This window comes from Schistocerca serialis, chromosome 7 (genome assembly GCF_023864345.2).
Source record: "Schistocerca serialis cubense isolate TAMUIC-IGC-003099 chromosome 7, iqSchSeri2.2, whole genome shotgun sequence".
Taxonomy (NCBI): domain Eukaryota; kingdom Metazoa; phylum Arthropoda; class Insecta; order Orthoptera; family Acrididae; genus Schistocerca; species Schistocerca serialis.
This window is the reverse complement of record NC_064644.1, coordinates 394,970,201-394,994,569: the sequence shown is the minus strand read 5'-3', so window position 1 is coordinate 394,994,569 and position 24,369 is coordinate 394,970,201. Positions and strand designations below refer to the sequence as shown.

Sequence of the window (24,369 nt, the reverse complement as noted above, 5' to 3'; positions counted from 1 at the left end):
GTATAGATTTAAGTGTCAGGAAGTCGTTTCTGAAAGTATTTGTATGGAGAGTAGCCATGTATGGAAGTGAAACATGGATGATAACTAGTTTGGACAAGAAGAGAATAGAAGCTTTCGAAATGTGGTGCTACAGAAGAATGCTGATGATAAGTAACTAATGAGGAGGTATTGAATAGGATTGGGGAGAAGAGAAGTTTGTGGCACAACTTGACTAGAAGAAGGGATCGGTTGGTAGGACATGTTTTGAGGCATCAAGGGATCACAAATTTAGCATTGGAGGGCAGTGTGGAGGGTAAAAATCGTAGAGGGAGACCAAGAGATGAATACACTAAGCAGATTCAGAAGGATGTAGGTTGCAGTAAGTACTGGGAGATGACAAAGCTTGCACAGGATAGAGTAGCATGGAGAGCTGCATCAAACCAGTCTCAGGACTGAAGACCACAACAACAACATCAAGTAGCTGTATGCAATGTTGTATTTGCCAAAACAAGTATAGCACCCAACATCCAAGGTAGCAGGAAGTGAACCCCCTGCTACAGATAGGTAGTTGCTGTACAAGGTAGCTGTCTTTTACACTAATAACTGATGTGCTCACAGGGCATTATAACTGAAACACAAGTAATGTGTGCAACACAAAATAAAACAAGTAAGGACAGCTGACAGCAATGATCCCCCTTCAATTTACAAAAAATAATTAACATTTATTAACACAACAAACAATGAAATACTGAGCTTTGAGTGATGAGTGATGCATGACTCTGTAGTTGGAGCTGTAACACTAATCTAATTTTTATCACAGTGAATGAGAACTATCCAATGTAGAGGTTCTCAAACTTTTTTGGTGACAGAACCATTTTGCGATGCTAAATATTTTACAGAGGCCTAAAATGTGCATTGATGTTCATTCTTTAATTATAATCGTTTATTGAAAATAGTACAAAATAGATGCATTATACACTACTGAATTCTACAGCAATGTACAAAACAACACACAATAACACAAAACATAAAATATATGCTGATTGTTTTGTTTCACACAGTTATGTTGTTGGGAACAGGAGAAGAACAGACAGAGCCTGTGTGCAAGTTTTGGTTGTTCATCACAAATGCTACACCAAAAATCAAGTGACATAGTTTTGAGTGATGATACCATGCTTGACTAATGTTGGTTCTAAAAAGGAATCATAGTTTTGTTTGACATATGTATGGCTTCTGAAAATTTGGTTCACAGGAATTCTGAACTCACAAATTCATTTTCAGTTTTTTAATCTGCTTTTCAGGGAAACATGTCGCAAAAGGTGCAGGTATATGGTGGAGACGGACCAATTCTTCAGATATTTCATTTGGTAATTCTGCTCTCGCCATAGAACACATTCAGCATTAAAAAGCTTTCTACTTCTTATTTGCCAATATAAACAATCCAGAAATCTAATTTCTGCTTTGAAGGCGGTTGTTCTGTTATTAGTATTGAAAACTGTTCTGCTTTCCTTGTAAAGATAAATTTAATTCATTAATTTTTCAAAATATATCTGCCAAAAAGGTTAGTGTGAGCAACCAGGTGACATCTCTCAAATGGTCTTTTAATTTAAAAGAAATATCAGACACAAAAGCTTGTAATTCAGCTCATAGTTTGAATAATCTTGTTAAGGTCTTAGCCTGAGATAGCCATCTAATCTTGGTGTGGAGTAGTAGTGTTTTTTGTCTGCTGCCATAATTGTCACACAATATAGAAAACAATTGGGACTGAAGAGAGTACGATTTAACATGATTGATTGTTTTTACTTCATCACCTAAAGCCAATTTTAGATATGGTGGCATCGTCTTTATTGCGAATGCTTGTCTATGTAGGATACAGTGGCTGAAACTACAGTTTGTTGCTTTACTTTTTATTAGTAGTCCTGCTCTTACTTTTTTACCAGTTATTGCCTTGGCCCCATCAGTATGAAAATTGAACAGTCAAACCAATCGAGTTGGTTTATAAAAAAGAACTTGTTAGTTATGTTAAAAATTTCTTTTCCAGTAGTGTTAGTTGGCAGTGATGGGCACACAAGCAAGTCTTGTTTGAGTGAATGTTATATGGACGTCATAAAATTATCAACAAAGTGGCTGGTCCAGAACAAGATAGTTTGTTTGTGTTGAAGACGTCCAACTAGTTCTTGTTTGGTGTAGCCTGCGAAATCATTAATTTGATACAAAGTGGTGTCATTTGAAGGTTGCACTGTAGAAAGATGCTTTGCAGATTTTTCATCAAGCATACACTGTTTTATGTCTGCCATAGATGGTTTTATTAAATTCTCAGCATTAGTGTGCATTTTGCCCACTTGTGCAATGCGATAGCTGACCAAATACAATGCCTCCTTTTTTTCATTCACAGTTTGAGCCGCATACTTCAGTTATTTGACTTCTTAACAATAGTTCTTTCTTACATATAAAAAATCCTTCATTCTTGTCTTTGCAATTGGGGTGTACAGTTTCTAAATGTTGGGGCATGCTAGCAGGTACCATGGACTATTAGGAAGTAGCTTGGTACGTAACCTGCAGAGATGTGTGCCATTAGAATTAACATATCTGAGATTGGTGTAAGACTCTTCAGCTTTAGAGACTAGTTGGAAACCTTACTGCTTACAGCCAAGGAACTAGAAGTCATTACAACGCCTTTTCAAATTTCCGTCTTGATTGTAAATCTTTTAGGTTGATGCTGCATCTTTTATGTGAATCACCTTTGAGGTCTTGATGCAAGACTTTTTTGCAACACCTTTAAGCCAATGCTCCTTTCTATCTTTTTAAATGAACAGTTTAATTTACAATACAGCAAACGTAAAATAGTGCTGCCAGAAGATGGTGAATTTCACATCTATAATCAATAACAAACATGAATTGAATGTAGTGTAGTCTGCGAGTGGTGTGCAGGTTCACCATGCCAGATTGGATTGCACATTGCAATTACAAACTTGAGTAGGAATTGTACTCTGTGTTGCACTGTGTGGGTTTATGTAGCTGCAGTTGGAGAAACACAGTAGTGAAGCCATGAGTACTTTGAGGCAGTTCGAGGTGTTTGTGCATGAGAGAGGGATGGAGACACTGTAGTGACATCATGGCAGCGTGTGTAGGTGAGACAGCAAGAGAGAGAGAGCATGACAGCACGGTTGCCGCATGCATGTATAATGTTGAGTCACCATATACGTACTTGTATAACCTGAGAGAGAGAGCATGTCAGCACGGTTACTGCATGTGTGTGCAGTGATAGTTACCACATGCCTGCTTGTACAACCTAAATTCTTTTCAGTCAGTAAAATTCTTCTGGGTTTGAGGCCACATTGTCATCTGTAAAATTCTGATGTTTCGGCGACTGTTGCAAGGCGTCTTCCTCAGGGTGTATTGCCAACTGCTGAATGAGCACTAGTTTGGATACTTATATACTATGGAGGAGTGCAGACGTCCCTCATAAAATTGTACAAGGCCAGGAATATCTGTGTACAGGCTAGCAAAGCTTTGTTGTGGGTAAGTATCCGCCACATTCGTGGTAGTCTTGACACAAACAACTTAAAACTGTATGAACTGCACCTCTTTCTGAGTGGGAAACTGGATGAGGATGACTGGCAGAAGGTCAACAGTTTAACCTTCCAACAAGCCACAAGGTCAAATGAAAGTACCACTAGTCTCTAGCTGATGAAGTTTGACAAATTGCAACAGAAAACAACAGATGAAGGACCAATTCTGGATGCGCTGAACAGTGGTGAACCTCTCCAGCCATACCTTGAGTGCTGCAGCCAAAAAAATTTTGGCCGAAAGGATGAACTAAGCAATCGCACCAGAACTAGTACCGAAAGAAGACATTATTGAATCAGTTGAGGCCTCAGTTCATCATCTACCACAACCAGAAGCAGAGAAGATCTGACAAAAAACAGTACGAGTCTTGGCTCACTCAAAGCCTCCGAAGCAAAACATCAGTAAGGAGGAACGTCACGCCATCATGGAGCTGAAGAACAACTCTCAGATAGTGCTAATATAGGCAGACAAGGGAAATGCCACCGTTGTGTTGGACACAGTAGATTGTGACAAGTGGATGGAGGATCTTTTGAATGAACCCATTTACCTTAAACTTAAGGGAGATCTGACGGCCAAGATAATGAAATCGATTCAAGCGCTACTGAAGCAAACCGAGATGAATTTTGATATGACCTGAAGACTCATTCCACAAGTGCCACAGGCACCAAGAATATATGATGTACCAAAGATCCACAAAGAAGCCTTTCCTTTACGGCCGATAGTGAGTAGTATTAACTCGCCAACCTACAAATTAGCGAAAGAATTGGCTCCGAAGCTTAGACGTTTAGTGAGCTGTACAGATTCGTACGTTAAGGACTCCACCCATTTTATAGCACTTTTGAAAGAAAAGCATGTATCAGATACGGATCTGATGGTCAGTTTTGATGTGAAGTTTTTGTTCACGAATGTACCTGTGATGGACACCATGAACATCTTAGAGGAACACATGGCACCTGATATCTGTGAGCTAGTGCGCCACTGTTTGCCGACCACCTATTTCAATTGGAAAGGGTTTTTATGAGTAGATGGACAGAGTAGCTATGGGTTCCCCTCTTTTGACGGTCGCAGCAGACAATTTTATGCAAGCGTTTTAAGAAACAGCACCCCAGTCCGCACCATTATGCCCAGAAAGCTGGCTACAATATGTTGATGACACCTTTGTTTTCTGGCCACACGAAGAAGAAGAGCTTCAGAACTTTCCGAACATCTCAACCACCAGCACAGCAAAATTCACTTTACCATGGAGCTAGAAAAGAATGGGATATTACCTTTTCTCAATGTGGAAGTTTACCGTAAGCCAGAGGGGAAGCTTGGACACAGAGTTTATAGGAAGCCCACCAACATGGACAGGTACCTGCATGCACCCTCCCACCACCTTCCTACGCTAAAGAATTCGGCCCCGCAAACTTTAACTAAGAGAGCATACAGGATCAGTGATGAACACAACCTGCAAGCTGAACTACAGAACCTCGGGTCCATTTTTGGAACTAATGGCTACAACATGAGGATGATACACAAAACTATGGTGCCGAAGGAGGAGGGCAACAGGGAAATGCAGAACAAAGCACAGAACATTGTCGTGTTACCATATGTACAACAGGTTACTGAACGTCTGGGCAAAATTCTCCATTGGGCAGGCATTAAGCCAATTTTTCGTAGCAACAACAAAATAAAAGACATTCTGGGCTCGATGAAAGATACAATTGACAAGTTTCATGCTGCCGGAGTTTATGAAATTGGGTGCGATTGTGGACTGGTGTACGTAGGTGGGACTGGGCGCCCAATAAGCACAAGGTTAACTGAACACAAGAGGTATATCTGCCTCAAACAATACAACAAATCAGCAGTGGCATAACATCAGGAACAGTGCAGGATGAAGATCGAATTTTGAGAGGCCCACGTACTGGTGAAACAGCCGTTTAGTTTGAGGAGGAAGATTAAGAGAGGCTATGGAAATAACCAAGCGATCCGACAATATAAATAGAGAAGACAGGTAGCGGCTTCCAGCGTCTTGGCTGCCAGCTGTGACAGCTTTGCGGAAGGACAGCTCTCGCAGAGCAACAGGCACGCGGTAGGCCACAGCGGTAGAGGACTGACGCGGCCTAGTCGATACTAGGTAGTTAGTAAACAACCCTATGTTGTAGTCGCCGCTAAGGCTCCTATTTGCCGATTTCCACCAATGCAAGCAGTAAAGGAAACTCCAGTGGAAAACGCCCATTTCCGCCAATGACGACACGCAGTGCAAAGGCCAATAAAATGACCTCCTAATACCCTTCCTCCTCACCCTCACATCCAATGACAGCACTCCTCCACAGTATATAAGTATCCAAATTAGTGCTCATTCAGCAGTTAGCAATACACCCTGAGGAAGGCCCCTTGCAACAGTCACTGAAATGTCGGGATTTTACAGATGACAATGCGGCCTCAAACCCAGAAGAATTTTATTGACTGTGACAGTGGCCACAGAAGCCTACGTTTACAACTAAATTCTTTTGTTCGTAGTTTTGTAGTTTTTGATCATAGCATTATTGTAGGGTTATCATCATGTTTGTTGCCCCATTTTTGGCTATTACCCACTTGAAGAAAAAATAACTTTTATAAAAAACATTCTCAGTGTGTGAAAGACTCGCTGTACTTCGTTCTTTAGGTTGATATTATTTTGGCGGAGCCCTCCCAGATTCCTCAGAGAGTCCCAAGGCTTTGTGGAGCACTCTTTGAGTATTTCTGATCTACTCTATAGAAGTTCAGCCTGATGATCAGTGTAGGCGAGTGTTGCTGGCAATCTGTGCATATTGGAACTGTCTGCAACTCTTGCACACAATGAACTGTGACAGGATTTGCAGCTGTGCGGACTGATGAACTGCAACTGGCTAAGGGTTGCTGTGTGTGCATATGTCTATTCTTGGTGAAAGCAGAAAGTAGTTCCTTGTGTCAGTGCCCTCTGTGTGACTGCCATCACTTTAGGTGGAAGTGAACACTTTGAAGGTCTCATGGTGGAGGCATAAACTAGCTACACGTTGAGCACCATCTGTGTGGTGGCAGATTGGAACTGAGTGGTACGTGGCACGGAGATTGCCTGCTTGGTGGTGCCCCCTGGTGTTTATTGCTGCACACCATGTCTATGCAGCATATAGTAATGCATATTTTAGTGTTTTTTTCTAATTAGATGTTAAACATTTGAGGTAGAAATAGGAGCCCAGTGCAGATTTTCACAAAAGTTTACTGATGTCATGCTGTACCTCTGAGCAGTTAATTAGTTAGTTGTTCATTTCTCCATAGATCATTTACAAAATGTCAGACATAGCCATTAATTCTTAATTGAAAATGGAAACAATTTTTGAAAAAATAACTAATTAATGCTTACAGTAATATTATCTTATAAGAAAAATGCTTTAACGCCATCCCTCTCCCCCTCCATCTCCCCCCCCCCCCCTCCCCCCTCTCACTTCACTGGCATCAGGGCCTCGGTAGTACTTTCAGCATTTTATTGAGTAATTTGTGTTGTCACCTAGGCCCATCTGAAAAAGCTGAGTCAGCACCTCACTACCATGATGAGATGTTGAGCTCCTGAAAGTGCAAAAAGATCAGAATTACATCTTGGGTTGTCGGGTGTTCTGCCGGATATCAGCGTCGTACTTGCACGATATTTCGGTCACGTAGCTCGAGACCTTCATCAGGTGCGACCTGAGACTGCTCCTCGAGTGGACCTGGTCCAGTATTTATGCCTATGGCCTTCCCCCTCCACCAACGGCTGCAGGCGCTTCTTCTGTGGTCCGCGCCCATTCCCTGTGACCTGCTGGAGCGTTGCTGCTCCGTTTTCCGTCCGCTGCGGTTATAGGTGTTCCCTCTGCGGTCCGCGCCCACCAAACCCGCTCCTGGGGGTTTCATCTACGGTCTGGGGTACCAGGCGTTCCTCCTGCGGTCCGCGCCCGCTCACCACGACCTGTTGGAGCGTTGTCAATGTGGCATGTCCTACATTGGCCAGACGACAAGAACTGTGGAGATCAGGTGCAAAGAACATCAGAGGCACACTAGATTAAGACAGGTGACTAAGTCAGCCATTGCTGAACACTGTCTAGAACTAGATCATGCCATGAAGTATGAGGATACCAAGATTCTAGCACAAACACCCAGATTTTGGGACAGTGTTATAAGAGAATCGATTGAGATTAAAATGGCTGACGATCTTATGAATCGTGACACAGGGTACCAGCTAAGCAGAGCCTGGGATCTGGCTCTGGAATTGTTAAAGGAGCAACGGGGCCAGCTGCAACACTACACAAACAGAAGAACCAGAGACATGGAGATGGTAAACGAGCCCCTGACAGACTGCCCGGAGCACCAGACCGAAGATGGAACACCCAGAAGTGGGACTGGTGGGCGCGGACCGCAGAGGGAACATCCAGAGCCGCAGCAGACGAAAAACGGTGCGGCAACGCTCCAACAGGTCGTGGTGAGCGGGCGCGGACCGCAGGGGGAACGCCTGGTACCCCAGACCGTAGATGAAACGCCCAGGAGCGGGTTTGGTGGGCGCGGACCGCAGAGGGAACACCTAGAACCGCAGCGGACGGAAAACGGAGCAGCAACGCTCCAGCAGGTCACAGGGAATGGGCGCGGACCACAGAGGAAGCGCCTGCAGCCGTTGGTGGAGGGGGAAGGCCATAGGCATAAATACTGGACCAGGTCCACTCGAGGAGCAGTCTCAGGTCGCACCTGATGAAGGTCTCGAGCTACGTGACCGAGATATCGTGCAAGTACGACGCTGATATCCGGCAGAACACCCGACAACCCAAGATGTCATTAGTTCGCCGGGAAAGCCTGAAGATCAGAATTGTCTGTCAGATACTGGGCACAGGATTTTACAGAAAGAAATATTAAACTATGACAGTTTTCTGTAAATAACAGTTGTTTACTGATAAATAATGTTAATTCTTTACCATTCCATACCGTGTTATCTAAATAATGCTCAACTTTCTAGTACAGATGTAGGAAAGTTCTTGTAGCGTGTAAATACTTTAGGATTAAAGGAGACCAATCACTGAAAAGTAGAAATGTTGAGTTGTCAATAGACACATACAAAAAGAGGGAAAACTTCCTAGCTTTCGGAGTTATTCTTTGATGAGCCAGAGTATTAAAAGAAAAAACCCACCCACACCCAATCCTTTCTCGAGGACCGGCATTTTCATTATCGCATTGGTGATGCCATGTCTTACTCTATGTTCAGGAGAATAGATGTCCCTGGGCAGTGTCCTCAGTGTCACATTGTTTGCCAAGGCTATCAGTGACATTTCCTCCACAGTCAGGAGCCCTGACAAATGCTCTTTGTTTGTGGATGACTTTGCAGTTTTCTACTCTTTCTCTGATCTTACAACAATGACAAGGAAACTATAGCTGACCATTAGGAGGCTGGAAACCTGGGCCCTGACAACTGATTTTTGGTTCTCACCCCGAGAAGACTACATGTGTCAATTTTAACCGTGCTCGTCGGAGTTTTAACCAACCAGTGCTCACAATGGGGAACAATATTTTATGTTTTCAAGACACTGTGTGCTGTTTGGGTTTATTATTTGACTCGAAATTGACTTGGCTTCCACACCTGAAAGACCTACGAACAAAGGGCTTCCAGTCATTGAATATTTTGAAATGCCTTAGCGGAAAAACATGGGAAACTGATTGGTCCCGCTTCCTGCAGTTTTATAGGGCATTTGTTCGATCATGCTTAGATTATGGCAACATGGTCTATGGATCGGCCCGTCCTTCCTACCTCAGTATGTTAGATGCTATCCACCATGAGGGCCTTCGGTTATTGACTGGAGCCTTTTGAACCAGCCCAGTTCTGAGTCAGTGTGCAGGGGCTGGTGAACCACCACACTGGATTCGGTGACATATCATTTTGGCTCAACAGGCACAGAAAATCTCAGCCTCACCTCAGTCATTGACATTTAGTTTAGTGGTCCAACCCACCTTTGAATGACTGTTCAGGAATTGGACCCATGCAACCAAGGCATTTGGTATGTGTGCTACAGACTGTCTCAAGGACCTGGATCTTTCAGGTGTCAAAATACACTGTCAGGAATGGAATGCATTGCTGCTTTGGCGTCTTCAGAGGCCCAAAGTGATTTTAAGCTTGACACAGTACAAGAAAACTTCTACTCCAGATTTTGTTTATGCAACTTTGTTTTTGCCCATTTTTAATACGTATCAAAGTTTTATCATTGTTTATACAGATGGATCCCAGCAAGAGAATGCTCTCCATTGTTCTACTGTGTTCCCGGGTGCAATGGTTGAAATGATCTCAGCGACAAATCTAAAGTGTATTTACGTGTGCAACAACAAGGATGCAGTGGGAATGCATTTACATCTGTTGGGCGAATGTTATGAAAGCAAACACTCAAAACCAACGTTTCATGACAATTAATCTGTAAAAACACACCAAATGTCATAAAGAAAGCATGTAAACCATCTGAGGATGAATCACAACGATTCCAAACCGGTATCGGTTTCCTTTGTATAAAGGAACTGAAAGTAAATTTGTGGCTGGTTGCTGTCCTAACACCATCAACATATTGGCTGTTGTTTGACGAAGCCTTTGAAGAAATAACATGCATGATTTTGTTTACTAGCAGTTTTTTACCAGAACCTTTTCCTCTGTAAACGGAATGCTCACTGGGTGGTATTTTGTAATATCTGTATTGTTCTCCTTTCCAGGATTTACTGCTGGTACTGTTTTGATTTTCTTCCATTTCTTTGGAAAACAGCAACGTTTTAAGCAAGTGTTGTTTATACTTTGGAAGAAGACTAAACATGTGAAGGATCATTTTGCTGTTGATCCCATTGTGACAAGGACTAATTTGGATTCATTCCTTTTATTATTTCAAAACTTTCTTGCTCTGTAAGTTTTCTGTCATCAGGTGTTTCTATAGCTTTCTGTGTCTGCCATTGTAATTGTTTATGGTGTTCATTATCAGCTCTTTCTTCATTTCTTGTTGCAAAATAATCATTGATTTTGTCTTCTAAGTTATAGTTACAGAGATTCCCTAATTTCTTGAAAGTGATCTTCATCACAATTATACATACAATTTTTCCAGCTAATAGACCACAGACTTGGTTCCAAGAGTTAGTTTTGGGCATTAGGTCACAACATTCCTTCCATAACTATAATTTTCAATTTAGTATAGACTTGATTTACTCCTTTTCAGCAAACCATTGTGTATTTGTGTGTGCGCTAAGCTCATCATCATTTTTTGTCCATTGATAAAGTCACCTCATTGTGTTTTTTTCCCCTTTTCGTTAACCACCTGTCCACCAGGGAAATGATTTGTTCTGCAAGTAGAATGTTTTAAAAGCCATACTGCAGGCCGTTCGTGAAATTATTTTGTATGCAGCTACAATTTTTCCACTTTTGTTTCTCTTTCAACTAGTTGGCTCATCTTGTCATCTATTTTCCTTTTCATTATGCTGCTCATGTGAAAATTCTGGCAAGCAAGCTTGTCAAATATATACCCATAAAATTCACCCAATTTCTGTTCTTTGGTGATGAATATGTTTGAAATGAAGGTGTCATGAGGTTAGCTAAGTATTTTCTTATAATGGAGCAAACAATTTTACGATCTGAACAGCTTTCTTCTTCGCTAAATTCCCATTAATGTATTACAGATAGCGTGTGAATTTTCCCTATCATGAGGTCAGTATTACTCTTGCCTTTGCTAATTTCAAAAGTGTTTTATCACTGGCTTCATTCATAATGTCTAACCCCCCCCCCCCCCCCCCCCCCAGGGAGCCCACAGCTCTTTTGTGGCTATATGTGTGGTTTGCACGGGGCTCTGAGCTATTGCAGCCTTTCTCTCTGCCGGGCTGCATTCCCTTTCCCATATCCAATCCTTCCCATCCTAACTCCTCCCTCACCTGCCACACCTCCTTTCTTTCTCGGTGTTTCCCTTTATGACAACCTGGGTAATCCCTCGGTTCTGCTATTCCTGTTCAGTCTCGTGTTTCCACTCTCCCCCCCCTTTTTTTTTTTTTTTTTTCCTCTGATCCCCCTTGGGGTTTGACCTCCCTTTCTAAATTATTTCCATTAAGTGAGCCATTTGGGGAAGAGCTTTCTCCCTAGCGTCTCCGGTGCAGGCTTCTCTCTCCCTAGCATCTCTGGTGTGGGTTCCTCTCTCCCTAGCATCTCCAGTGTGGGTTCCTCTCTCCCTAGCATCCCCGGTGCGGGTTCCTCTCTCCCTAGCATCTCCGGTGCGGGTTCCTCCCCCCCTAGCATCTCCTGTACAGGCTCCTCTCTCCCTGGCATCTCCAGTGTGGGTTCTTCTCTCCTCTTCCTTCCCCACCATAGCCTGCCCACCCCCCACCCTCTTGGTATGTCACTAGCATTTGTAGCCAGTCCTTGCAGTGGGGCTTTTATGTATCCGTTTGGCTGAGCCCCCTGACAACACAGGGATCACACTTCTGCTACCTGAACTGTCACTGTCTCGTTTTTGCCTACGAGTGGTTTCTCATTGTTTTGGGGCATCAGAATCTCGCCATTGATTGCTGTGCCTGGTGGCCCTTGCTGCAGCTGGGTGGAACTCATGGGGTGATGGGGTGAGCCCCTGATTATAGTGGGTGGTACCAGAGTGGGTGCTCTGCACATGAAGAGTGCTAAGCACTGTACTTCTGGCTGCTCTTCTGTGGCCATCTCTTCAGGCAGGAATGGTTCTCTCTCTGCTCCTATTTTTGCTTCCTCACCCTTTCCCTTCCCAGTCACCCCCTGGGAGGAGGGCCAGGCCCCGTGAAGTGTTGCCATATTTACCTGTGTAAATATGCCCTTGGTGGCTGCACCTCCATTGCATCTGGCTGAAAAAAGTGATTGTCTACAGTAGGCTATTTTAAATGATGCTGTCCAGATAAGGTTTTCAGTCCAAATACTTTAATTGTACATTGTTGTTGAATAATCTACATGTGATAGCCAGATCAAGTCTCATTCACTATAATTTATGCACCAGTAAACAGCTAGCCACATACTACACTTCATAGATGTCATATATTGTTGTTTGCGTGCAGCAACCTAACACTGAAGTGACCCAAGTTTTCGTGTGGCAAGTAAATCAGTAACACAGTTACTAGTTACACTGGCCTTCCAAGAAGGTAATTATATTGTAAAAAAAACGATGTGCACTGTAAGTATAATTTGCAAATGACAACAGTTTAGATAGATCCTGTTGTCACAGTAAGCATTACTTCAGATTAATACAGTTCAGGAAACCAGTTAAGAGTTCACTGTCAATCATTGAAAAACATTCATTGTGTAAACTGTGGAACATGGCGTTTAGATGAAACTCTACACATTTTATGAGTTGTATTTGTGCTAACTTTTCTGCGGCACATTTTTAGACACAAAATGACTCGGATGGCTTCCAGCAGCCTCTCTTTTATAACATTATAATAATTAGCAATACATTCACGTATCATTGTTTGCTTTTGTTTTACAAATTACAGTTGAAGATTTACATTCCAGATTAACTTAATAGTGGGGAAAGATTCTTCTAAATGTGAACTTTTAGATACAGCAATAATTGCTATTTAATTATGCTGTCTAGTTTGCCAAAATATGGCATCCTATTTCAGTAACAATGTTTTGACTAAAAATGCCAATTACTCTGAAACTAAATGAGAACAAGACTTACTACCATTTTTCCAACATTAGCTGTATAAATGCTATAATTATCTGTAAATAGTTTGATCTGCTTTATGTAGAAGTTAGTAGTTGGGTATATGTTTACATAGGAACAATAACAAAGTTTTATATTACTAGTATCTTGCAATTACCACAGTTTTTAGATAAACTAATTACACTAATGGCTTCTCAACAACAGGGGGGGGGGGGGGGTAGAATCCACCTGCTTTGTTACACACATTACTCGGTTTGTTCCATGGCAGATGGGGGGAGACTTTTGCCACTACCAAACCATTCTATTTTTGTAGAAAACATCAAAGATAAGTTTGGTGAAGTTGACCCACTTAGTAATATATGACCTAATTCCTTGCTGAATAAAACCTCGTCTGTCAGGCAATCGGCTTCCTAGGAACTCTCTCCCTGATGTCTCCAGGACAAGAAGCATGTTCAACTCCCATGCCCTATGGGCCTCAAGGCTGCTTGTTATCTTTCAAATCCTGATATTATTGCAACTTGTTCTCTTCCTAATCACATCTTCTTTTGCGCTCTGAAGGGGAAGAAGAAGAAGAAGAAGAAGAAGAAGAAATGTCATTCTCAGGATGAGGTGCCCCCCCACCCGTGACATCCCAGAGGTCGTCGCCCCCTCCCTCTCAATCAGGACTGATCCTATATCATGGCTGTTACTCTGTCATTACTGATGATGGACACGACTTGTCACAATGACCAATTCTGGCTCATTTGATGCCCATCCAGCCTCTTGTGCTACTCTTCTCAAATGGAACTGTAAAGGTTATTATCGTCACTGTCCAGAATTGCAGTCTCTTCTTTCTCTTCACTCTGTAGCTTGTGTTGCATTGCAGGAATCTTGTTTTGTGGATACTCATTTGCCGACTCTTCATGGCTTCCAAGCCTCCTGTCAGAACCAGGTCAGCCCTTTGAAAGCCTCTGGTGGTGTCTGTACCTGGTCCACTTGGACGTCATTAGTTCCTGGGTTCCTCTTCATACTGCACAGTAAGCAGGTCCATTCATATCCATTTAGACTATGTGGTAATGATATGCGATCTATATTTCCCTCCAGACTAGCCTCCTACACTTCCTGCTCTTTGTGTCCTCTTTTGACAGCTCTCTCCCTCCTACCTTCTCGTTGGGGATTTAATGCTGATAACACTGTGGTATGCTACTGTGACCACTGACTGGGGCAGGGTTGTTAAAGACCTGCTTGATCTCTGCCTCCTCAACACGGGAGCCCACACAGACTTGAGTGTTGCACATGACACTCTCTGGGCCATTGATCGTTCCATCTGTAGCTGTGGATTCCTCCCCTTCATCACACTGAGAATTAATAATGATTTGTGTGACAGTGATCATTTTCTGATCGTCTTATCTTTACTTCAGCACCACTCGCATGGATGTGTGCCATAACTAATGCGAGTTGGGATACCTGTTTCTTGGCTGCTATCCCAACTGCTCCACTACACGATGACATTGATGAGTCTATAAGGAATTTGACCGACACCATCCTTTCAGCAGCTATGTTGGTGATTTCTTCTTGCTTGGGTTCTCCCTCACGGAAGACTGTCCCTTGGTGGCCCCTGAAATTGCTGCAGCTATTAAAGACTGCCATTGTGCTCTCCAATGCTATAAGTGACATCCATTCTCAAACCACCCCCTGACATTTAAATTGCTTTGTGCCTAGGCTCATTATCTTCTTTAAAGGCAAAAATGGATTTGTCAGGAATAATATGTCACTGCCACACAGCTGCATGCTCCCTCTTCATAGGTATGGGCAAAGATCACTTTTAGCCGCCTCCTTCCTACAGGTATACCAGGAATTTCCCTGAATAGTGTTATCCTCACCAACCCAGACATTGTTGCTGAGCATTCTGCTCAGCATTTTGCCCGGGTCTCAGTGTCGATCCACTAACCACTCGCATTCTGTCTTCTCAAACACTGTCTGGAATTTATCTTTAGTTCCCCTCCACCTGGAGCCTTGTAACACCCCATTTAGCAAGTAGGAATTCATCAGCATCATTCTCTCTGTACTGACACTGCTCCTGGGCCAGACTGGGTGCACAACTGAATGCTTCAACAGTTATCAGTGGCCAGCCAATGTCATATACTTGTACTTTAACCGTCTCTGGAGCAAGGGGGAATGCCCTTCCCAGTGGTAAGGAAGTTCTGAAATTGAGTAAGTTGCCCCTTCGGATGGACAGCTATCACATGATTAGTTTTACCAATGTCCTCAGCAAGTTACTTGAATGATTGGTGAGTCGAAGGCAGTATTGCATCCTTGAGTCCCAGGACGTTTTGGCTTTGACCCAGGATGGTTTTTACCGAGGCTGCTCTACTGGAGGTAGTTTACTCCATCTGGAGTATGCTATTCAGATGGCTTTTACCCAGAGTCAATGCCTTGTTGCAGTTTTCTTCAATCCCCAAAAATCTTATGATACTGCATATCACCAACACATCCTTGCCACCTTAAATGAGTGAAGCCTCCCTGGGTCACTCGTGATTATTAACTGGATCTTTCTTTTGTGCTGTACATTTCAGGTTGGCGCCTCCCATCTGCAGAAGAATAGGGTTCTGAAGGGTTCTGTTTTGAGTAGCCCTCTCTTTTTTATTGTCTGTTAATGGTCAGGTGGCAGCTGCAGAGCCTTCTATGTCCTCTTTGTAAGCTGATGACATTTGCATTTATTTTTGCTTGTATGTGTTGAGCATTGATGAAGGTAGACTGCAGGGGCAATACACTAAGTGCAGTCTTGGGCTCTCACTCATGGCTTCCATTTTTCAACTGATAAGACCTACATTATGGGGTTTCTATTATCATCATACAGTCCATCCCCATCCAGATCTGTACCTTGGTGGCCAGTCCCCCAATGTGGTGGACAACCACCATTTTTTGGGACTGGTCTTTGATTCCAAGTTGACAAGTCTTCTGCATCTACACAACTAAAGTGGACATGTTCTTCGCAACTTGGTGCTCTTCAATGCCTCAGCAACACCAACTGGGGTGTGGGCCTCTCTACACTGATAAGGCTGTACACAGCATTGGTCCAATCCTTTCTAGATTACGGGAGTCTGGCATACAGCTCAGCACCACCCTCAGTGTTGCAGATGCTGGACCTGATACACAATTGAGGGGTATGACCAGCAACTGATGTCTTTTGCACTAGCCCCATGATCAGCCTCCTAGCAGATGCACGGGTTCCACCATTGCAGGTTCTGTGCCAGTAACAGTTGATTGCTAATGTTTTATGCATCTGCTGCTCCCTGGAACTCCTGAACTACTGTTTGCTCTTTACAGATATAGAGATCCATCTCCTCCAACGGCAGCCCAGGTCTGAGTTTACTATTGCTATACACATTCAGTCCCATTTTCCTGGACTCCAGCTTTTGCCTCTACCACCTCTTCTCCGGACCCACTCACATGCTCCTCTGTGGTGCTTCCGTTGCCCACAGCTCTGTCTTGACCTATCACTAGGTCTGAAAGACTCGGCTCATCCTGAGACCCCCCCCCCCCCCACATGCTCCTCTGTGGTGCATCCGTTGCCCACAGCTCTGTCTTGACCTATCACTAGGTCTGAAAGACTCGGCTCATCCTGAGACATCCCACCCCCACTGCCAATTCTTCTTCATTTTCAGCACATTTCAGGATTTAGAAATAGTCGATACTAATAGCTCGATGGTTGCTGGTCGTGCTGGTTTTGCTTACATTGGTGTGGGATGCAATGAACTCTGCACCTTGCCGGATGGCTGCAGTATTTTCATTGTGGAGTTAGTAGCCATCTCTTGTACTCTTGAGCATATCTGTTCCTGCACCAGTGAGTCCTACCTCATATGTAGTCAGTCTTTGAGCAGTTTACAAGTTCTTGACCAGTGTTACCCTTGCCATCCCTTCATCCTGACTATCCAAGATTCCCTTTTTGCCCTCGAACAAAGTGGACACATGGTGGCCTTTGTCTAGATCCTGGGTCACATTGAGGTCATTCCATGTCAAATCAGCCAGAAATTTTAGGAAATGACACCCATCATCATGCAAATCCTTGTAATTTTGGGTAGTGGAAATTTACCTAGATATATTGACATTTCCAATTGTAAATGTTGCAGATCAATTACTTTATCACTTATGATAAAAAGAAGTTGTATAGATTCAGGAATTCAGGCTCTTATAGACGAGCTGCATTGTATTTTAAAAATTCCTATAGTTTTTGCAGTGGAAGCTTGAAATTTTTTAGTTAAAGAGGAAGGTTTATATTTTTATAGGAATGCTTCTTGTGGTGAATATCCATCATCTACATCTCAGAAAGAATTGTAAATAATTTCTTTTAAACAAAATCCGTGCATGGACATTAAAATTTTTTAAAGGTATTGTCCCCTCATAGATACCTTTGAAAAATTTTCAATATTATTATAAATATTCCATTTCATCACACAAAAAGAATCAGTTTATAGAAATAATGTGAAGTGTGAAAAACAATGTTATTGTAAAATGAAATATTGAAGTTGCTAATTCATGACTACCATGTCATCACTAAATTGTTGAAGTTGGCTACACTGGATTTCCCTAGAAACAAATCATATTTGAAAACACTGTTTTATTGCCACTACATTATTGCATCATCCAGTTCCTTTGTTTTGAGTCATGTGTTCACAGAGCATGTAGTTCTGAGCTCTTGTACTGAGTTGTACCCAGAGTCAATTATTGGTTAAAAATTCTTTTAACTATTCATTCCAAAACAAAAGTAAGTCCCGCAATGTTACAATAATAATGTGAAATAGTTTTGTAATGAAACAATGGGATAGAATGATTTTTTTTATTATTTAAATACTTTTTAGGTTACACCAGTCATCTTTTGAATTATTTGCAACAAATGTTGGTTTTATGACTGCAGCAGTACGGAAAGTACAAGTAGGCAGTGTATTCTTGGACTGCATCTGCAAGATATATGTGATAATGCCCTGACTTGTGTGAATGAACTGACCAGTGAAGAACAAGAACTTTTATTATGGCAGAGCAACAGTCATTCCTACTGTGTTTCATATGTGTGCATTAAACACAAAGATAGGTACCTGCACAGATTCTCTCTACATAAGAAAATTTGCTGTGATCCCTTCAATTGCCATAAATCTGTTTCATATGGATTGCATGAAATTAGCTTAGAAAAGGCAAAGACCTTCAAAATGAGAGGCTTTAGTGTTATTCCTGGGGAGAAAATGTGCCCAACCTGTATCAAACTTATTGACGAAAAACAAGCAAGTGGCGACTCATCACCAGACTATATAAATGACAGTAATGTGAAGGTGCAGACTCCTGAAAAATCTGTGCTAAGTACTAGCTTAACTAGCTTATGAATATCTCCTGCAAAGCTGCATTCAGTTGCTTGGCATAGTCGGTATGCAGCAGCCAAATGAAAATTGGAATCAGCAGCTGGGGCCCTGAAAACTATAATTTCACATACATATCAAGCTGATCTGGCTGCTGATGCAACACTATCCCTGACAGTCATTTAACAGAACTGGAATAAAAGGCAAAACATCATGATGAACTCATGGACAAAATCAAATAGAATATTGAATATACAAATAATCATGAAAAAATTCAGTTACTTACTCTTGTTCTGCCACCTTGGTCTTGACAGAAAGTTAGTTCCAAATTCCAGGTTTCTGAATATTTGGTACGACAAGCAGAGGCTCTTCTAATGGAGAAGGGTATTTTACTGATGGCTGAGCAAAAGAGAGGAAAGACATTGCCACATGATGCAGTGCAAAAAGTAGAGAGTTTTTGTTTGGATGACGAAAACACAAGAATAATGCCTGGGAAAAAAGACAAAGTGAGCACCAGCAAAAATACCTATGAACAAAAGCGTCTTGATAATCAAAATATCCACGGGTATGCTGCCGGTCTATAGTGTCCAACAGGCACAATATTTCGGCGATCATACATGTCGCCATCATCAGGTGAACTGACGGACTGAGCTCCTGTGAACATGCCGGCACGGAGATCCGTACGCTATGGCTGCTCGGAGGGAACTGGGTTCGGCCGCGGCGGCGGCCGATTTAAATACCCTCCGCCCGCGGCGCGCTCCCTCCGCCATCAGCACCCCGCGTCACGGTCGCGCGGTGGAACAGATTGCGACGGCGTCTGAGATGACGTCGGTGTGATGGCTCTGTCCGCCGTGGTCGTCACAACTATACGTTTGCTCGATTTACTCTTGATTAACCCGATCACTGGTTCCCAAGCCTTGCTAAGATTATAGCCACAGTCACGGTCTATGAGGTCGTCATTGGTGCGAATTTCGATGGCCTCTCTAACAACGCTGTCCCAGTATCTCGACGTCTTTACCAGAATCCTCGTGCGGTTATACTCCATGGCGTGATTTTTCGACAAACAATGTTCAGCGACCGCCGACTTGCTCGGATACATCTGTCGAGTGTGCCTCTGGTGTTCACGGCATCGATCCTCGATGGTATGCATCGTCTGACCAATATACGACTTGCCACATTGACACGGAATCTGGTACACGCCGGCCTTCCTCAAACCGAGGTCATCTGTGGCACTCCCCACCAGTGCACGAGTTTTATTTGGAGGACAAAACACAGTTCAGACCCGGTGTTTCTTCAGAATGCGGGCGATTTTCCCCGAGAGTGCGCCTGTGTATGGAATAAATGCAGTGCCTACCTCCTCCCTCGTGACTTCATCCATCTCAACAGGTTGTGCTGCAGTGGTTGGGCGGAGAGCACGTTGAATCTGCCACACTGAGTACCCATTTTTTCGAAATACAGTTCTCAGATGTTCCAATTTCTGGGGTAGACTCTCTGCGTCAGAGATAGTGCGCGCCCTATGTACTAGAGTTTTAAGTACCCCATTCCTCTGTGAAGGGTGGTGGCAGCTGTCTGCGTGCAAATACAGATCAGTGTGCATAGTCTTCCGATACACCCCATGACCTAGGGCACCCTCAGCCCTTCTCTTGACCAAGACGTCAAGGAAAGGTAATTTACCCTCCGTTTCAGTCTCCATAGTGAATTTGATGTTTGGGTGTATGGAGTTTAGATGTCTAAGGAAGTCAAGGAGTTTATCCATACCATGTGGCCAGATGACGAACGTGTCGTCCACATAACGGAAAAAGCAAGTAGGTTTCCATACGGATGACGACAGGGCTTCCTCCTCGAAATTCTCCATGTACAAATTCGCTACCACCGGTGAGAGTGGGCTACCCATGGCGACTCCCTCCGTTTGTTTGTAGTATTCTCCATTAAAAAGAAAATACGTGGAAGTCAAGACATGCCTAAAAAGTTCAGTGGTCTTCTCGTCAAACTTCTGACTAATCAATTCTAGTGACTCTCGCAGGGGTACCCTCGTAAACAAGGAAACGACGTCAAAACTCACCATGCTATCTGACTCATCCAACCTGAAGCTATCAAGGCGTTTAACAAAATCCACGGAATTACGGATGTGATGAGGGCATTTACCCACATAAGGACTTAATATTCCCGTCAGGTATTTTGCCAACAAATATGTAGGTGCCCTGATGTTGCTGACAATGGGGCGTAATGGTAACCCCTCTTTGTGAACCTTCAGGAGTCCATATAGTCTAGGCGGTACCGGACCTTGGGGTAACAATTTCTTAGTGTCACCCTCCGGTAAATCTGCGTCCTTCAGAAGCGCCCTCGTCTTCTTCTCCACCTTCTTTGTAGGGTCAACGCTGATCTTCCGGTAGGAATCGTTATTTAGCAGGCTCTGCATCTTATCAGTGTAGTCCTTATGGGAGACAACAACTGTAGCATTGCCTTTGTCAGCCGGTAAGACAACAATTTCAGAGCGCTCCCTCAGATCACGAATGGCCGCCCTCTCTTTACTGCTGATATTTGACTTCATCGGCTTGGATTTCGTCAACGCACGACAAGTTTCACGACGTATTTCCTCGGCTGATTCTGGCGGAAGTCGAGCTGCAACCTGTTCAACAGCACTAACAATTTCTGCGACCGGAGTGAACTCGGGGGGGTGGGAGCGACCGAACCCAGTTCCCTCCAAGCAGCCATAGCGTACGGATCTCCATGCCGGCACGTTCACAGGAGCTCAGTCCGTCAGTTCACCTGATGATGGCGACATGTATGATCGCCGAAATATTGTGCCCGTTGGTGATCTGACTTCGGTGATCTGACGGGAACCGGTTCTGTTAAGATTGATAGTCTGGATTTGGACCTTGATTGCTATCGTACTGTCGAGTTCTAAGAACTTGGAGTGGCGTACTCTGACTTCTGAACAAATGATAGGTGGTAAGGGAGACCAACCCCCCCCCCCCAGTCCCCCCCCCCCCCTCACCCCCCCAATGAACCATGGACCTTCTTGCCGTTGGTGGGGAGGCTTGCGTGCATCAGCGATACAGATGGCCGTACCGTAGGCACAACCACAACGGAGGGGTGTCTGTTGAGAGGCCAGACAAACATGTGGTTCCTGAAGAGGGGCAGCAGCCTTTTCAGTAGTTGCAGGGGCAACAGTCTGGATGATTGACTGATCTGGTCTTGTAACTCTAACCAAAATGGTCTGGCTGTGCTGGTACTGCGAACGGCTGAAAGCAAGGGGAAACTACAGCCGTAATTTTTCCCGAGGGCATGCAGCTTTACTGTATGGTTAAATGATGATGGCGTCCTCTTGGGTAAAATATTCCGGAGGTAAAATAGTCCCCCATTCGGATCTCCGGGCAGGGACTAGTCAAGAGGACGTCGTTATCAGGAGAAAGAAAACTGGCTTTCTGCAGATCAGAGCCTGGAATGTCAGATCCCTTAATCGGGCAGGTAGGTTAGAAAATATAAAAAGGGAAATGAGTAGGTTAAAGTTAGATATAGTGGGAATTAGTGAAGTTCAGTGGTGGGAGGAACAAGACTTTTGGTCAGGTGAATACAGGGTTATAAATACAAAATCAAATAGGGGTAATGCAGGAGTAGGTTTAATAATGAATAAAAAGATAGGGCTGCGGGTAAGTTACTACAAACAGCATAGTGAACGCATTATTGTGGCCAAGATAGACACGAAGCCCACACCTACTAAAGTAGTAAAAGTTTATATGCCAACTAGTTCTGCAGACGATGAAGAAATTGATGAAATGTATGATGAGATAAAAGAAATTATTCAGGTAGTGAAGGGAGACGAAAATTTAATAGTCATGGGTGACTGGAATTCGAGATTAGGAAAAGGGAGAGAAGGAAACATAGTAGGTGAATATGGCTTGGGAGAAAGAAATGAAAGAGGAAGCCGTTTGGTAGAATTTTGCACAGAGCATAACTTAATCATAGCTAACACTTGGTTCAAGAAACATAAAAGAAGGTTGTATACATGGAAGAATCCTGGAAATACTAGAAGATATCAGATAGATTATGTAATGGTAAGACAGAGATTTAGGAACCAGGTATTAAATTGTAAGACATTTCCAGGGGCAGATGTGGACTCTGACCACAATCTATTGGTTATGAACTGTAGATTAAAACTGAGGAAACTGCAAAAAGGTGGGAATTGAAGGAGATGGGATACTGAAAGAACCAGAGGTTGTAGAGAGTTTCAGGGAGAGCATAAGGGAACAATTGACAGGAATGGGGGAAAGAAATACAGTAGAAGAAGAATGGGTAGCTTTGAGGAATGAAATAGTGAAGGCAGCAGAGGATCAAATAGGTAAAAAGACGAGGGATAGTAGAAATCCTTGGGTAACAGAAGAAATACTGAATGTAATTATTGAAAGGAGAAAATACAAAAATGCAGTAAGTGAAGCAGGCAAAAAGGAATACAAACGTCTCAAAAATGAGATCGACAGGAAGTGCAAAATGGCTAAGCAGGGATGGCTAGAAGCCAAATGTAAGGATGTAGAGGCTTATCTCACTAGGGTAAGATAGATACTGCTTACAGGAAAATTAAAGAGATCTTTGGAGAAAAGAGAACCACTTGTATGAATATCCAGAGCTCAGGTGGAAACCCAGTTCTAAGCAAAGAAGGGAAAGCAGAAAGGTGGAAGGAATATATAGAGGATCTATACAAGGGCGATGTTATTGAGGACAATATAATGGAAATGGAAGAGGAGGTAGAAGAAGATGAAATGGGAGATATGATACTGCGTGAAGAGTTTGACAGAGCACTGAAACACCTGAGTCGAAACAAGGCCCCGGGAGTAGACAACATTCCATTAGAACTACTGACGGCCTTGGGAGAGCCAGTCCTGACAAAACTCTACCATCTGGTGAGCAAGATGTATGAGACAGGCAGAATACCCTCAGACTTCAAGAAGAATATAATAATTCCAATCCCAAAGAAAGCAGGTGCTGACAGATGTGAAAATTACCGAACAATCTGTTTAATAAGTCACGGATGCAAAATACTAACGCGAATTCTTTACAGCTGAATGGAAAAACTGATAGAAGCCGACCTCGGGGAAGATCAGTTTGGATTCTGTAGAAATATTGGAACACGTGAGGCAATACTGACCCTACGACTTACCTTAGAAGCTAGATAAAGGAAAGGTAAACCTACGTTTCTAGCATTTGTAGACTTAGAGAAAGCTTTTGAGAATGTTGACTGGAATACTCTCTTTCAAATTCTAAAGGTGTCAGGGGTAAAATACAGGGAACGAAAGGCTATTTACAATTTGTACAGAAATCAGATGGCAGTTATGAGTCGAGGGACATGAAAGGGAAGCAGCAGTTGGGAAGGGAGTGAGACAGGGTTGTAGCCTTTCCCCGATGTTATTCAATCTGTATATTGAGCAAGCAGTAGAGGAAACAAAAGAAAAATTTGGAGTAGGTATTAAAATCCGTGGAGAAGAAATAAAGACTTTGAGGTTCAACGATGACATTGTAATTCTGTCAGAGACAGCAAAGGACTTGGAAGAGCAGTTGAACGGAATGGACAGTGTCTTGAAAGGAGGATATAAGATGAACATCAACAAAAGCAAAACGAGGATAATGGAATGTAGTTGAATTAAGTCGGGTGATGCTGAGGGAATTAGATTAGGAAATGAGACACTTAAAGTAGTAAAGGAGTTTTGCTATTTAGGGAGCAAAATAACTGATGATGGTCGAAGTAGAGAGGATATAAAATGTAGACTGGCAATGGCAAGGAAAGCGTTTCTGAAGAAGAAAAATTTGTTAACATCGAGTATAGATTTAAGTGTCAGGTAGTC

General features: G+C 43.1%; 1 protein-coding gene across 1 annotated transcript in view; it reads left to right on the top strand.

Moving 5' to 3' along the window:
* Positions 1-24,369, top strand: part of LOC126412743 (protein farnesyltransferase/geranylgeranyltransferase type-1 subunit alpha) — a 78,791-nt gene that overhangs the window by 9,257 nt on the left and 45,165 nt on the right. The gene's annotated exons all lie outside the window — the stretch shown is intronic.